Below are 14,392 nucleotides of genomic sequence, written 5' to 3'. Positions count from 1 at the left end.
CCCTGTTTATACAGCCTGATCTGTAAATCTCCCGAATCCTATTATTTTGAGACAGACAAAACAATCTTCCTTAGGGAGGATTCGATGACCCTTGGCTTGTCTAGAATTAGACAACGAGAAACCAAGTTCTTATTACAAGATCCTCAAGGGATCCTCATAGCCTGAGGCTGACCTTCCTAGATTTTGTATTTTAGTCAGTGCATGGATCTTGAAGGCCTTTAATTTCACCAATGAAAGCCATCATACTAATAAACAATAGTCAGTGTGTTAATAAAGGGTTCTATTAGCAGAAGCCTGAAATGTTGTCCAAGGCCCAGAGAACCGGTGTCTCTACAAAATACTTCAGGAGGGTAGCCATTCTGAAATAATGTTAACTAACAAAATGGAGTGAGTTTATTGTTAAAGCAGCCCGGAAGTGAAGCTTGAACTAACTTGTACTTTAAGTTCACACTGTTTATGCTGAAATCTTTTAAAGTAAATTGCAGGTGTTATATAACAATACACTTTGCTTTTCCTTTTGACTTCTTTCTACTCTAACTATGATCTTTATTTTTCACATTTTTCAATATCTTTTCAAAGTATTGTTGTTACAGAAAAAGAAAAAATATGGATAGATTAACATAAACAAAAACTCCATTTTCTATGCAATAGTTGTTACCATCGTCCAAAGGGAATTTACTTGGTGTTATGAAGGAAGATTCACTATAGTAAAATGCAGAATGACTTTGCATACATCATAAAAGTGGATTTTGTTGTTGTTTCAGATTAGGATAGAAGTATTTCTGGATTTGGCATGATTGCTAATGAGGTGAAACCTTAAAATATTGAGATAAGCCATGCTTCAAACACACTAAGGGTTTCATTTACTTACTGAATGAAAATCGTTAACATTTCCAAAGTTTGTGTGAGGTGGAAATAGAGTTGATATGGATTTAATGATATCTATAAAACTTTGGCAGTTAATATTTATCTTGGACATTTTCTTTCCTTTTATTTGCTTATATCTTTAAATTTATACAAGAAGAAATGGCATTTAACTATCATTTGAAAATTGCTACTCAGCATGTGGTCTGCTAGCCTCCTCTGGGAACTTGTTAGAGAAGCAAATTCTGGGGCTTCCCTCAGTCTTAGGGAACTGGGATATCTGGGGAGGGCCAGCAATGAAAGCTTGAACAAGCCCCCCAGATGACTCTGATGGCCATTAAAGAGCAAGAGACTCTGGTCTAAAGGTCATTGAGTTTTGCCAGTCTCTTCTCAGTAATGAAATAAATCCATTAAAGTGAAAGCTCTTAGCCATTTAAAATATTTGATTAATCATCTCACTCTTGTTGTATGATAACTAGCGTAAAATTTACAATGGTGAATTTCCAAAGAAAGCAATACTCACATGGTTTATGTCTAATATGTAGGTTAAAAACCTGGGGAAGTGAGAGCAGGAGAGAGAGAGAGAGAGAGAGAGAGAGAGAGAGAGAGAGAGAGAGAGAGAGAGGCTTGTCTGCTAGTCTGAGATGTTACTCTGGAAGGGATTATCATTAATATCATCTCAAATGCTCATGATGTGTCTTGAGTCCTCTCCATCCTTGGACATCAGATCTGGAGCTTCATAAAATCTTATCATGGAAACAATAGTTTCTATAATAATTTTTAAAATAATACCAAATCAGTTAAATCAATTTTTAAAGACTCAGATCCATGATTTATATGATCCTATAAATATGGGAGGCTTTTAAATTGGTGACAATGTGATCCAATATAAACAAACTAATACATATTTTATTATACTTTCTGGAATTCAAGTTGATTGAAAAATTAGATTAGATGGTTTAATGTGCATTATCCTTAAGACCGGTCTCTTAAGTGGCTTGAATATTAATCATCAGGACAGCAGAGGAAGCACTAGATTTCTAGGAGAAAAAGAAACCAAGCTTGGAAATGAATTGAGTTATAAATGTTTTACTTCCACTGATTCCAAAGTTATTCAATTGAAGGTTTTATAATGACTGATTAGTTTAATATAAATACTCGTAAGACTTGCCTATAATTATTTACATTTGAAAAAAGTATTCATTAATCTAGCACATTATATTATAGAAAAACTAATGAATACTTTATGTTGAAATAATGAATTCAATTACAAATGAAACCAACTAGTAGTTAAACACAATCATATAACTTTCTTAATAGTTAAGGATATAAAACACCATCAACAGTAACTTTCCTTAGCTATTTGCTGACCACCTATGTGTAGATTCTCTTAAAGCTATCCAATAGACTAGAAAGTTATTGGATATGAATGAGTGGGAAGAATATGTGTGATATATTTTTATGCATTTTCAAATAAATTTTCTAATATAAATTAATTAATGTTAAAATCCTATCTAATAAAAGAGTAATATGCAAATTAACCATCATTCTGCTACACCCACAAGCCACGCCCACCAGCCAGTCAGGGGCGAATATGCAAATAAACCCAACCAAGATGGCTACGGCCACAGAGAGCAGGAGGGAGGCTTGGGTTTCCCTGACAATGGAGGAAGCCAAGCTTTCCGCCTGCCCTTGCTGGCCTAGGCCTCCACTTAAGGCTACAAAGTTTCAATGATAGAAGATACATAAATACAAACAGAAATGGCGGCAGCCACGGAGCTGAAAAGAGCAGGAGGCTAGGGTTGCCCCCGGCGATGGAGGAAGCCAAGCTTTCCCCACACCCTGGCTGGCCCAGGCCTCCGCTTGAGGCTACAAAGTTTCAATTATAGAAGATACATAAATCCAAAAAAAATGGCTGCCGCCACGGAGCAAGCAGGAGGCTTGGCTCCGCTCCAGGCTACAAAGTTTCAATTGTAGAAGATAAATAAACCCCAGATCCCAGGGCCTCCACTTGGGTCACCAGGGGATGTGGCCAGCCTGCAAACCACCACAGGCCCCTCGCTCAGGCCTCCCCATGCCCCAAGGGAACCCCCACCCTGATCCGGGACACCCTTCAGGGCAAACCAGCTGGCCCCCACCCATGCACCAGGCCTCTATCCTATCTAATAAAAGAGTAATATGCAGATTGACCATCACTCCAACACACAAGATGGCTGCCCCCATGTGGTCAAAAATCCTGCCCCCGTGTGGACACAAGATGGCCACCACAAGATGGCCAGCAAGGGAGGGCAGTTGGGAGGGACCAGGCCTGCAAGGAAGGGCAGTTGGGGGCGATCAGGCCAGCAGGGGAGGGCAGTTAGGAGGGACCAGGCCTGCAGGGGAGAGCAATTAGGGGTGACCAGGCCTACAGGGGAGGGCAGTTAGGGGAAAACAGGCTGGCAGGGGAGCAGTTAGGCATCAATCAGGCTGGCAGGGGAGTGGTTAGGGGGTGTTCAGGCTGGCAGGCAGAAGTGGTTAGGGACAATCAGGAAGGCAGGCAGGTGAGCAGTTGGGAGCCAGCAGTCCTGGATTGTGAGAGGGATGTCCGACTGCCCGTTTAGGCCCGATCCCACTGGGATCGGGCCTAAACGGGCAGTCGGACATCCCTCGAGAGGTTGCAGGCTGGGCTGAGGGACAACCCCCCCGCCAGTGCACGAATTTTGTGCACTGGGCCTCTAGTATTTTATAATTCAAAAACAGTGTGTGTTTGTGTTTTGTACCAGAAAGTGCTCCCCTACTGCCTGGTCTGTTACCATTTAATTACCAATAGCAATCTCTGTGCATTTTGAGCATGGTATGAGAAAAGGTAAATGGTACCAAAACCATGGGATGACCCATAGTTGCTCATGCTATAACTGTCTTATTGTCAAGGCCAGGTTTCACAAGAATTGACAAAATTAGAGAAATGTCCCTATTCTAAATATATCATTACTAGAGGGCTGGTGCACGACATTCGTGCACTGGGGGGCGGGGGGAATTACTTCAACCTGACCTGTGCCTCTCACAGTCCGGGACCCCTTGGGGGATGTCTGCCTGCCAGCTTAGGCCCACTCCACCACTGCTGCACTCACCAGCCATGAGCCCGGCTTCTGGCTAAGTGGCGCTCCCCCTGTGGGAGTGCACTGACCACCAGGGGGCGGCTCCTGCATTAAGTATCTGCCCCCTGGTGGTCAGTGTGCATCATAGTGACCAGTTGTTCCATCATTCAGTAGATTTGCATATTAGGATTTTATTTATAGGATTTGTTTTCAGTCCTATGGGGCTTGATGTCATGTTGGTGTCAAATCTCCCCTTACCTTCTCATTATCTGTGTTGCCTATTCTGATCAGGGGACAATGTATGTGAATCACTTGGTAAAATGCCTAATACAAAATGTGCTTATTAAATGATATTTATTACATTTCTAGCCTGGATTATAAGCATAATGGAGCATTATTCAAGAGAAATAATTTTGATACCTTTTAAAAACTTCCTTGACTATATCGGTACTATAAAGGTTTGAGTCATAAAAATAAAACCAACTTTCACATATCTTACGTATCTCCATCTGGGTCATCCCGAGGCAAGAATATCTAAGCTCTTAGCTTTATATACTCCCAAATATTTTGAACATTCACTTGTCCATTTATTGGTAATTACAATTGCTCACATAGTTCTAGGTATGCAGATATTGAGGATACCTCCAATTAAGTCTCTCTCACAGGGTTAGGCATGCAATGAAAACATTTTATTCTTAACAGTTCCATACCATCTCTCTAGAACAATATACCTAAATTATACTAACAAAATAGTAGGTACATGACATACCTCATTGAAAGTATGGTCTTACAAGCCTCAATATTGTCTTCTAATATTTATTATCCAGTTGATCAAATAACATTGACCATAGGAAGACCAATTAGCAAATATATATTATTCATACATGTGCCTTATTTTTCTGAGTTACCAGTCAAGGAATAAAATTTGTTATTTAAGTAAAGTATCAATCAAAAAGCATGAAAAGAGATCTATAAACAATTGCAATTCAGTGTAGAACAATTGATAACTTGGCAATGTAAGCATTTCCAGGAGAGAAGTTCTTTGGGCAAACAATAATGTCTGATTAAAAGAAAAATGTAACACTAGCCAGTTTGGTTCAGTGGAGAGAGCATCAGCCTGCAGACTGAAGGGTCCCAGTTCAATTCTGGTCAAGGGCACATGCCTCGGTTGTTGGCTTGATCCCTAGTAGGGGATGTGCAGGAGGCAGCCAATTAATGATTCTCTCTCATCATTGATGTTTCTATCTCTCTCCCTTCCTCTCTGAAATCAATAAAAATATAAAATAAATAAATAAATAATAAAAGAAAAATGTAAACACTTAAATGTTTACTTTTATTTGTTTTAATAATGATTTTTTAAATTATACTGCCAAGTAAAAATTGGCACAATGTTATTTTATTTTCAAAAAAGGGAAACTTTATCCAAAAAGAAAGGTTCTATTTAGTGATTTTTGACCAAGTATACTGCATGAAAGAACAAAATGTCTCTGAAACCTTAGATGTTTACAGGGTTAGACTTTTTGGCTCAAATGTTGTTGAAATATGCCAAATAGGTGTTTTTAAAATGTGTTTTATTCTGTATCCAGCCAGGAACCATATTTAGTATGGTTGTGTTTGAAAAAATATAATAAGTTAGAACATCATGTGTATTTTTTCTATGTTGTAACTTTTCTGTAGTAATCAACAGGTCAGGAATTTCTTTTTTCTGACCTAGCACTTGGGAATAATATGTACAGCCCAATGATCAAGAACACAGTGTAAGTTACATATAAGATTTGTCCTTAGGACACCAGCATCCGTTAGGAAAAGGGTCTTACATTTCTGAGGACAGAGGAGTAGAAGGGCAGGGTGCGCTAAAACACTGGCCAGGATGGAGATGGAATAGAATAATCATTACCAACACTCAGTGTCTCAGAGTGCAGAGGAAGCTTATTCCAAAGAGAAAAACTGCTCAAGCTCCTCCCTACAGGTCTAAAGAAAGAGAAAAGATAAACAGCAAAAGAAATAGAAATGTGGTTTTCTGTTCTCACCGAAAGCTTCACCTGCTCTCTCAATAGCCCTATTCTGTCCATTCAGTTTTAGAGGCTTCTCACGGTCTATGGCAGTGGTGGGCAAACTGTGGCTCGTGAGCCACATGCAGCTCTTTGGCCCCTTAAGTGTGGCTCTTCCACAAAATACCACGGCCTGGGTGAGTCTATTTTGAAGAAGTGGCGTTAGAAGAAGTTTAAGTTTAAAAAATTTGGCTCTCAAAATAAATTTCAATTGTTGTATTGTTGATATTTGGCTCTGTTGACTAATGAGTTTGCTGACCACTGGTCTATGGTATGAGAAAGGAAAAGAAAGAAAGAAAGAAAGAAAGAAAGAAAGAAAGAAAGAAAGAAAGAAAGAAAGAAAGAAAGAAAGAAAGAAAGAAAGAAAGAAAGAAAGAAAGAAAGAAAGAAAGAAAGAAAGAAAAGAAAGAAAAGAAAAGAAAAGAAGAAAAGAAAAGAAAAGAAAAGAAAAGAAAAGAAAAGAAAAGAAAAGAAAAGAAAAGAAAAGAAAAGAAAAGAAAAGAAAAGAAAAGAAAAGAAGGAAGAAGGAGGGAGGGAGGGAGGGAGGGAGGGAGGGAGGGAGGGAGGGAGGGAAGGAAGGAAGGAAGGAAGGAAGGAAGGAAGGAAGGAAGGAAGGGAGGGAGGGAGGGAGGGAGGGAGGGAGGGAGGGAGGAAGGGAGGAAGGAAGGAAGGAAGAGGGAGGGAGGGAGGGAGGGAGGAAGAGGTGAGCTGTTGAGTGGTGAATCTGTTAAGATAAAATATGGCTAAAAGCTTACAGAGTAAGTGGAAAAGGAAGATGTGTGCTGAAAAGAGAAAAAAGAATGCCCCAAAGGAGTTTAGCAGATTTAAAGTATTCTTAAAGTAGATGCTGATGCTGTAATGAAAGATGTTCATGAGATAGCAACTGTGGTGGTCCCCAGACATTCTGAAGAGAAAACCCAGAGTGCGGTGAAAGAGGACAAAGATGACATGACAATGGAGACTGAATTAAGAGAAACAAAAAGAGTCTTCTGGACCAGCATGGACAGTACCCCAACTGGATGAACCAGAGGCCAAGGAAAAGGCTGAGGGCAGAGTGAGAAAAAGGGAAGGGGAAAAGCAAAGCAAAAGCAGTGAAGGTGGCGAAGGGCTCGGCCTGGCAGACATAAAAGGTGACGAATGCCCCATGGCACAGATCTGTGATTAGAATGTATACACCGATTTCAGCTTCCACCAAATGAGAACTTTGTTTCCATTTTTTAACTGGGCCTTTCTCTTCAATTCAAGCCCAACGTAACACCTCAAATTAGTTTGGGGAACTTGGATAAAATATGTTCTTTGATAAATGAAAGCTATCCTGATATTTTAATTGGATGCTGTCTGATATGCAGGCATTATCAGACACCAAAATTCTATTAAATATTAATGTGGTTGTGGGTATAGTAAAGATAAATGATATACTAACTCAAGGTTTAAACAAACTATATAGTGTTATTTTAAAATGTAATGTCAGTGGCTCTTATAAGCAGTACTTGTTTGGAGTTTTGATTTTGTATAATTCATAATAAAAGGTATTTTGTTTAGATCTTGAAAAAAAGGAAGGAAGGGGGGGAGGAAGGAAAAAAGGGAGGGAGGGAGGAAGGGAGGGAGGAAGGAAGGAAGGAAGGAAGGAAGGAAGGAAGGAAGGAAGGAAGGAAGGAAGGAAGGAAGGAAAAAAGGGAGGGAGGGAAAGAAGGGAGGGAGGGAAATAAGGGAGGGAGGGAGGGAGGGAGGGAGGAAGGGAGGAAGGGAGGGAGGGAGGGAGGGAGGGAGGGAGGAAGAAAGAAGACAAACTTATTTCTTCATCTATATTTCACAAATATGAGAAAACAAACTTACAAAATGTTAATGAATTTCATTATTGGACATTTTTAAGTTTGTTTTTCTTTAAAAACAGATCTGTTATAGAACTTGCTTTCACCAAATTCTAACTATAAATTCATCGTTATACAGATGGAAGACTCTTGAGAATCACAAAGATCATGCCCCCAGTTGTGAGTCTTTTGCAAGTGCTGCCGGTTCACTGACCTCGTAACAAACTTTGCTGAGACGTGAATTGGGGTCACGGGAAGAGGCACTCACCTAGTGGGCGGCTGGCAGCACACTGTCTGCACTGCCCTAAGGCTTTGCCCAGGACTCAGCGCAGCACCAGGCATGGGAGCTGGTCTGTGGCCATGGCTTCCTGAAGGACTGTGTTCCGGAGGGAGAAGAGCACAGTGCCTGCATGCTCCCTGGAACCAGGCTGCCTGGTGAACATTTCACCACCGCCACTTAGCAGTCCCCTAGAGCAGTGGTCGGCAAACTCATTGGTCCACAGAGCCAACTATCAACAGCACAACGACTGAAATTTCTTTAGAGAGCCAAATTTTTTAAACTTAAACTTCTTCTAACGCCACTTCTTCAAAATAGACTCGCCCAGGCCGTGGTATTTTGTGGAAGAGCCACACTCAAGGGGCCAAAGAGACGCATGTGGCTCGCGAGCCGCAGTTTGCCCACCACGGCCCTAGAGTGAGCAACTTAACCTCTCTGTACTTCAGGTTTCTCATCTTTCAAGTGAGAACAATAACAATACCACCCACTTCCTGAAATCGTTGTGAGGATGAGAGAAGGCTTGAAATGGTACATGGCCTCCAGTTAGTGCTCTGTAAATACCAGATATTATTCCTGTCACTTACATGTCTGTCTGATGAGCTCTCCAAGGTCTCATATGGCCCCTTATTTTCTGCTATATTTTATTAAGGAAATGTTATGCTATAGTTTTGTTTGGACATGTTAGATTCCGAGTTCTTGGAATATTTTCCTCATGAATCCCAAGGATATGTTCCATTGTTCCATTTGATCTGTGGCTTCTTGATTCTAGGAAGAGAGAAAGTCCTACTATCTTGATGTACTGACCATTCTTCAAAATAGTTTTAATTTTATTTTTATTTCTCAGATTTAAGGGAAAAAACATAAGATTAGGGAAAGGGAAACTATTGATGTCATCTGTAAGTTGTTTTTGGTTTTTTTTTTTTTACTTCCAAGGCATTTAAACAAATGTTTTCCAATATATATACAATTGATAACTTAAAGAGAAAATATTGAGAGATTATAAATAGGTATTAGGATATTTTTCACAGTAAAATTTTCTTTCAGAGTAATACAAAGGAGCTCAAAACTGAGTATTATATAAAATAGGTAATAAATTCTCATTGTGAGACCCTAGTATCAAGTCCATTTAGAATCTTCACAACTTTTCATAGTTACCAAAGATTTCATATGGTGGTGATTTAAATATGAATGAATTTTTAATAGCTTAGTTCCTGATGGGTCATCTTTGTTGTTGATACATGCTCTAATACCTTCTAGGATAGTCAGTTTTGAGACCTTAATGGAATATTTATAATGATAACTAATAGTGACTAACAGTTTTTACTTTTGGCCATGCAGGTATTTTAAAATATACCAACTGCCATACCAGACACTTTATACCCATTCTCTCTTTCATTTTCTCTAAGAGTGTGGAAATTGAAGCCTAGAAAGATTTAACAACTTGCCTAAAGTCACACAGCTAGTAACGGTTTGAGCCAGGACTCACACCCAGGAAACCTCCCCCAACACATATGTTAGGAGAGCAAGGATTTATGGGAGGTTTCTGGTTAATTTGAAAGGAGAAATGCCTTGCACTTCCTTTGAGCTATTTCTAGGATTAGCTGATCAGCAGATGCTAATCCTATCTAATAAAAGAGAAACATGCAAATTGACCATACCTCCGCTATACCCACAAACCACACCCACCAGCCAATCAGGAGCGAGTATGCAAATTAACCCAACAAATATGGCGCAGTCATGGAGCTGGAGTAAGCAGGAGGCTTGGGTTGCCCCTGGTTATGGAGAAAGCCATGCTTCCCGCCCGCTTTGGCCAGCCCTGGCCTCCAATCAAGGCTACAAAGTTTCAATTGTAGAAGATAAATAAATCCCAGATACCAGGGCCTCCACTTGGGTCACCGGGGGGCATGGCCGGCCTGCAAACCACCACAGGCCCCTCACCCAGGCTGCCCCACACCCCAAGGGAACCCCCACCCTGATCCAGGACACCCTTCAGGGCAAACCAGCCAGCCCCCACCCATGCACCAGGCCTCTATCCTATCTAATAAAAGAGTAATATGCAGATTGACCATCACTCCAACACACAAGATGGCTGCCCCCATGTGGTCAAAGATGGTTGCCTCCATGTGAACACAAGATGGCTGCCACAAGATGGCCTGCAGGGTAGAGCAGTTAGGGGCAACCAGACCAGCAGGAAGGGCAGTTAGGGGTGACCAGGCTGGCAGGGGAGGGCAGTTAGGGGCAATTGGGCTGGCAGGGAGCAGTTAGGCATCAATCAGGCTGGCAGGGAAGTGGTTAGGGGTGATCAGGCTGGCAGGCAGAAGCGGTTAGGGGCAATCAGGAAGGCAGGCTGGCGAGCAGTTTGGAGCCAGCAGTCCTGGATTGTGAGAGGGATGTCCAACTGCCCGTTTAGGCCCGATCCTACTGGGATTGGGCCTAAACGGGCAGTTGTACATCCCTGGATGGGTCCCAGATTAGAGAGGGTGCAGGCTGGGCTGAGTGACACACACCCCCCCGTGCACAAATTTTGTGCACCAGTCCTCTAGTTAAAATATTGTTCCCTTTCTTTGACACTACACCACAGCTTATGCTAAAGCCTCTTATGATGGTAGCAATACAGAATTGATTGTACAATGATCTACACTATACACAGGGGTATATTCCAAGACCCCCTCCCAGTGGATGCCTGAAACCATAGATAGTAATTCACTCTATACATATATACTACATTTTTTCTACGTATACATATCTGTGATAAAATTTAATTTATAAATTCAGTACAGTGAGAGAGTAATAAAAATAACTAATAATAACAATATACTAAAACAAATATTATGTGAATGTAGTCTCTCTCTCTCTGAAAATATCATATGCAATTGCATCCACCCTTCTTCTTGTGGTGATGTGAGATAATAAAATGCCTATGTGATGAGATAAAGAGAGGTGGATAAAATACTAAGTGAAATAAAGGTGACAAACAGAAGCACTGAGATACCCTGACCGTCTATCTGATGACCGAGAGGACTACTAATTGACTAACTGGCGGGGAGCTTACACAGGGTGGATACACTGGACAAAGGAAATGATTCACGTCCTGGGCAGGATGAAGTGGATGGCAGAGAGTTCTATCACGCTACTCAGAATGGCACGCAATTTAAAACTTACGAATTGTTTATTTAAGAAATTTCCCACTTAATATCTACCACGGGTAACGGGAAAGCAAAACTGCAGATAAGGAGGGACTAATGCATAATACTAACTAAAAGGGATGTTCACATTTATTATTCTAAAACTGTATGTACCTAATTAAAAAAACATGGTTCCCTTTTTATTTTCTGTAATGACTTATTTTTAAAACTCAGGATTAAAAAAATAGAAGGTATTTCCTAGAAAAACTTCAATTTTGCTAAATGATTAGAATTATTATTCTCATTTTGGATAGATACATTATTATGACTGGGCTTTCTAGCAATGTCACAGACCAACTAAGGAAAGCATCGCAGTTTTCACAGTAGCAAGTATTTTTGAGTGCTTGCTATATTCTAGGCACTGAAGTGAATGTTTCACCTGTGCTGAGTCGCCTAACAGCCTGAAAAGATAGCACCACTAACACACATATTTTTATTTTTATTTTTTATGAATGACTAGAAGCCCGATGCATGAAATTTGTGCAAGGATCTCAGCCCTCAGGGCCTCGCGGCCCCACCCTTGGCCCACTGGTCATTCCGGAAGGTCGTTCCACCATCAGGTCTAATTAGCATATTAGCTCTTTATTATATAGGATTTCAGAGAGAGAGAGATAGAAACATCAATGATGAGAATCATTAATCGACTGCCTCCCACACACCCCATATTGGGGACCTAGCCCCAACCCAGGCATGTATCCTGACCAGGAATTGAATCATGACCTCCTGGTTCATAGGTCGATGCTCTACCACTAAGCCACACTGGCTGGGCTAACACACCTATTTTAAAGTGAAGGAAACTATAACCAATAGAGAATAAGGCACATGGTCACCTAGCTTATGACAAAGCCAAGCTTTGACCTTCCCTTTATGTCTCTCACTAGAACCAAGACAGATAGCCACTATATTAAGATGACTCCAAGGACTGTGCACTATTTTATATTCTTCAGAAAATAATTCATTAAAGGCACTAATTCATTTCTTGCTCACACAAGACGCCTGGGATACACAAAGGAAATTAAGAAACTGAGTTTCAGAGAGGTTAAGAGTTCGACCAAGATCAGAGGGATTTTAAAATAGTAACTCTCATACTTGCAGCCAGATTTTGTCTCTTTGTTCCCCGGTTTTCGAATATGCATGCTTTCTCCTTGGATGACAATAATCAAATGTTTATATTTCATTACTCCTCCTAGACTCTTGCTTTGATTTAACTGTTGAAATTTGGCTACACAAAGCACAGCTGCTGCTTCTCAGAGCCCTCAGCTCCTTTTTGACGTTGGCAATGTAATTCAAGAGGAGGGAGACGCAGCCATGAATGTTTATCCATCTGCCCCGTCTCTTATCCATTCCCTCTGGGCCATCACTCCCTCAGCACCCAGGGTTTCTCTGTGGACCTCACATGTATCCTGCCCCAGTCCAAGGTGCGCATTCAGAATTTTAATGAGGTTCTGTTTCGTCTTCTCCATGTTACTACTCCATCGTGAAAAAAAAAACAAAAAACAATTCGTGTTATTAAAATAAAACACACAGTTTTATGTTCTCCTCCACTCTATTATGGTTGCTCTTTATCCTCATTTGTAAACTTTCATGTTCTTTGCCAATTTTTCTCCATGCTATTAGGACTTTGAAGTTATTTAGAGGAAACGTATTTACCCTAAAATCACTCCACATAATTTTTAAAAACAGCCTTTTTTCCTCATTTATTGTAATTGGCATGGCCCGCTAATGTTTTAAAATCCCTCCAAATTACCTCGAGCTCAGCTTTCCCGTTTCTTGTTATATCCATTCTAACTCAGTAATAAGTCCCAGCAAAATACACAGCTTCTTCAAAAAGGTCAAACCTAAGCTGGTGGAAACACACTTTTAGTAGTAGGTCTAGATTCAGTCAAGTGGGTAATTCAGAGCTACTGATAATGTCACAACAGTTTTTCTTTCTTTTTTTTAATCCTCACCAGAGGACATTTTCCCATTGATTTTTAGAGAGAGTGGAAGACAGAGGGGGAAGCAGAGAGAAATATTGATGTGAGAGAAACACATTGATTGGTTGCCTCCTGCAGGAGTCCCGATTAGGGCCTGGTCCAGGGAGGAGCCTGCAACCAAGGTACCTTCCCTTGACTAGAATCGAACCCGGGACCCTTTGGTCCACAGGCTTTTGCTTTATCCACTGTGCCAAACCAGCTAGGGCACAACTGTTTTTCAACGATAGGAAATGTGTGAACATTTAACACATTTTCAAAATATATTTCATATCTCTATTTATCAAAACTCTGTGTGTATATAAATTCCAGTACTGCAGGCATTGCTCTTTATATTCCACACTAATTTCTACTACATTTTGCCAACTAGGTGTTTTAGAAATAATAAATGATATTACTTTTTGCCATATATTTATAATGAGCTCTTCGGCTAAAAGAGTAGTTGCTGCAATCTGTGAAAGTGCCCGACACGACACTTCATTACGTTGATTGGATTATACATATATTCCAAGGAAGGACTGTTTATAAATATGTAGGGACTTAGGAGGGGTCTCTTTTAAGACTCTTTTTAAAAGCACTGCTGAAAATATCTTGTAGAATGGCAGCAGTGAGTATGGATGGGTTATTTTTATTTTGAATCTAAATGGAAAGGGAACTGTGCGTTGTTACTGCCTATGGTGGAGGAAACGGAAAAGAACAGGCATCTACACCTGTGGCCACAACGCTGTGGAACAGGGGTGGTCAGGGTCCCTGCAGGGTTCACACGTGGGCATGACCTGATCATACCCAGTCCACCTTGAGCTCCTGAGCCCCAGGAGCTCCCCTGCCTGCCAAGCCCTTGCTTAACACAACAGATTTACAGTGTGGAAAGGATAAGAAATACAAACTGAAATCATAATCCACTCAGAAACGACCACCAGTGTCAATACGGTGGTGTGTTCTTTAAATCATGTCTATAAATTTATGTCAATTGATAAAATCTTCTGAAAGGTAGTTTTGCAATAAACACCAATATCCTTTAAAATACACCTATGATCTGATGCAAAACTGTGTATGTCTGGAAATGTACCTTTAAGAAATAATCAGAAAGAAAAGGGGGAAAAATAGATACAGAAGCAAAGAAGCATTGAACAGACTGTCAAACTACAGTGGGA

General features: G+C 40.6%; 1 pseudogene across 1 annotated transcript; it reads left to right on the top strand.

Moving 5' to 3' along the window:
- Positions 1–6,731: 6,731 nt before the first annotated feature.
- Positions 6,732–7,119, top strand: LOC308246880 (protein LLP homolog; annotated as a pseudogene). Its single transcript has one exon. The product of its transcript is annotated as a protein LLP homolog (transcript).
- Positions 7,120–14,392: the final 7,273 nt, after the last annotated feature.

This window comes from Plecotus auritus, assembly GCF_963455305.1.
Source record: "Plecotus auritus genome assembly, chromosome: 4".
Lineage (NCBI taxonomy): Eukaryota > Metazoa > Chordata > Mammalia > Chiroptera > Vespertilionidae > Plecotus > Plecotus auritus.
The sequence above is the reverse complement of the archived record's forward strand: the minus strand, read 5'-3'. Positions and strand labels throughout refer to the sequence as shown.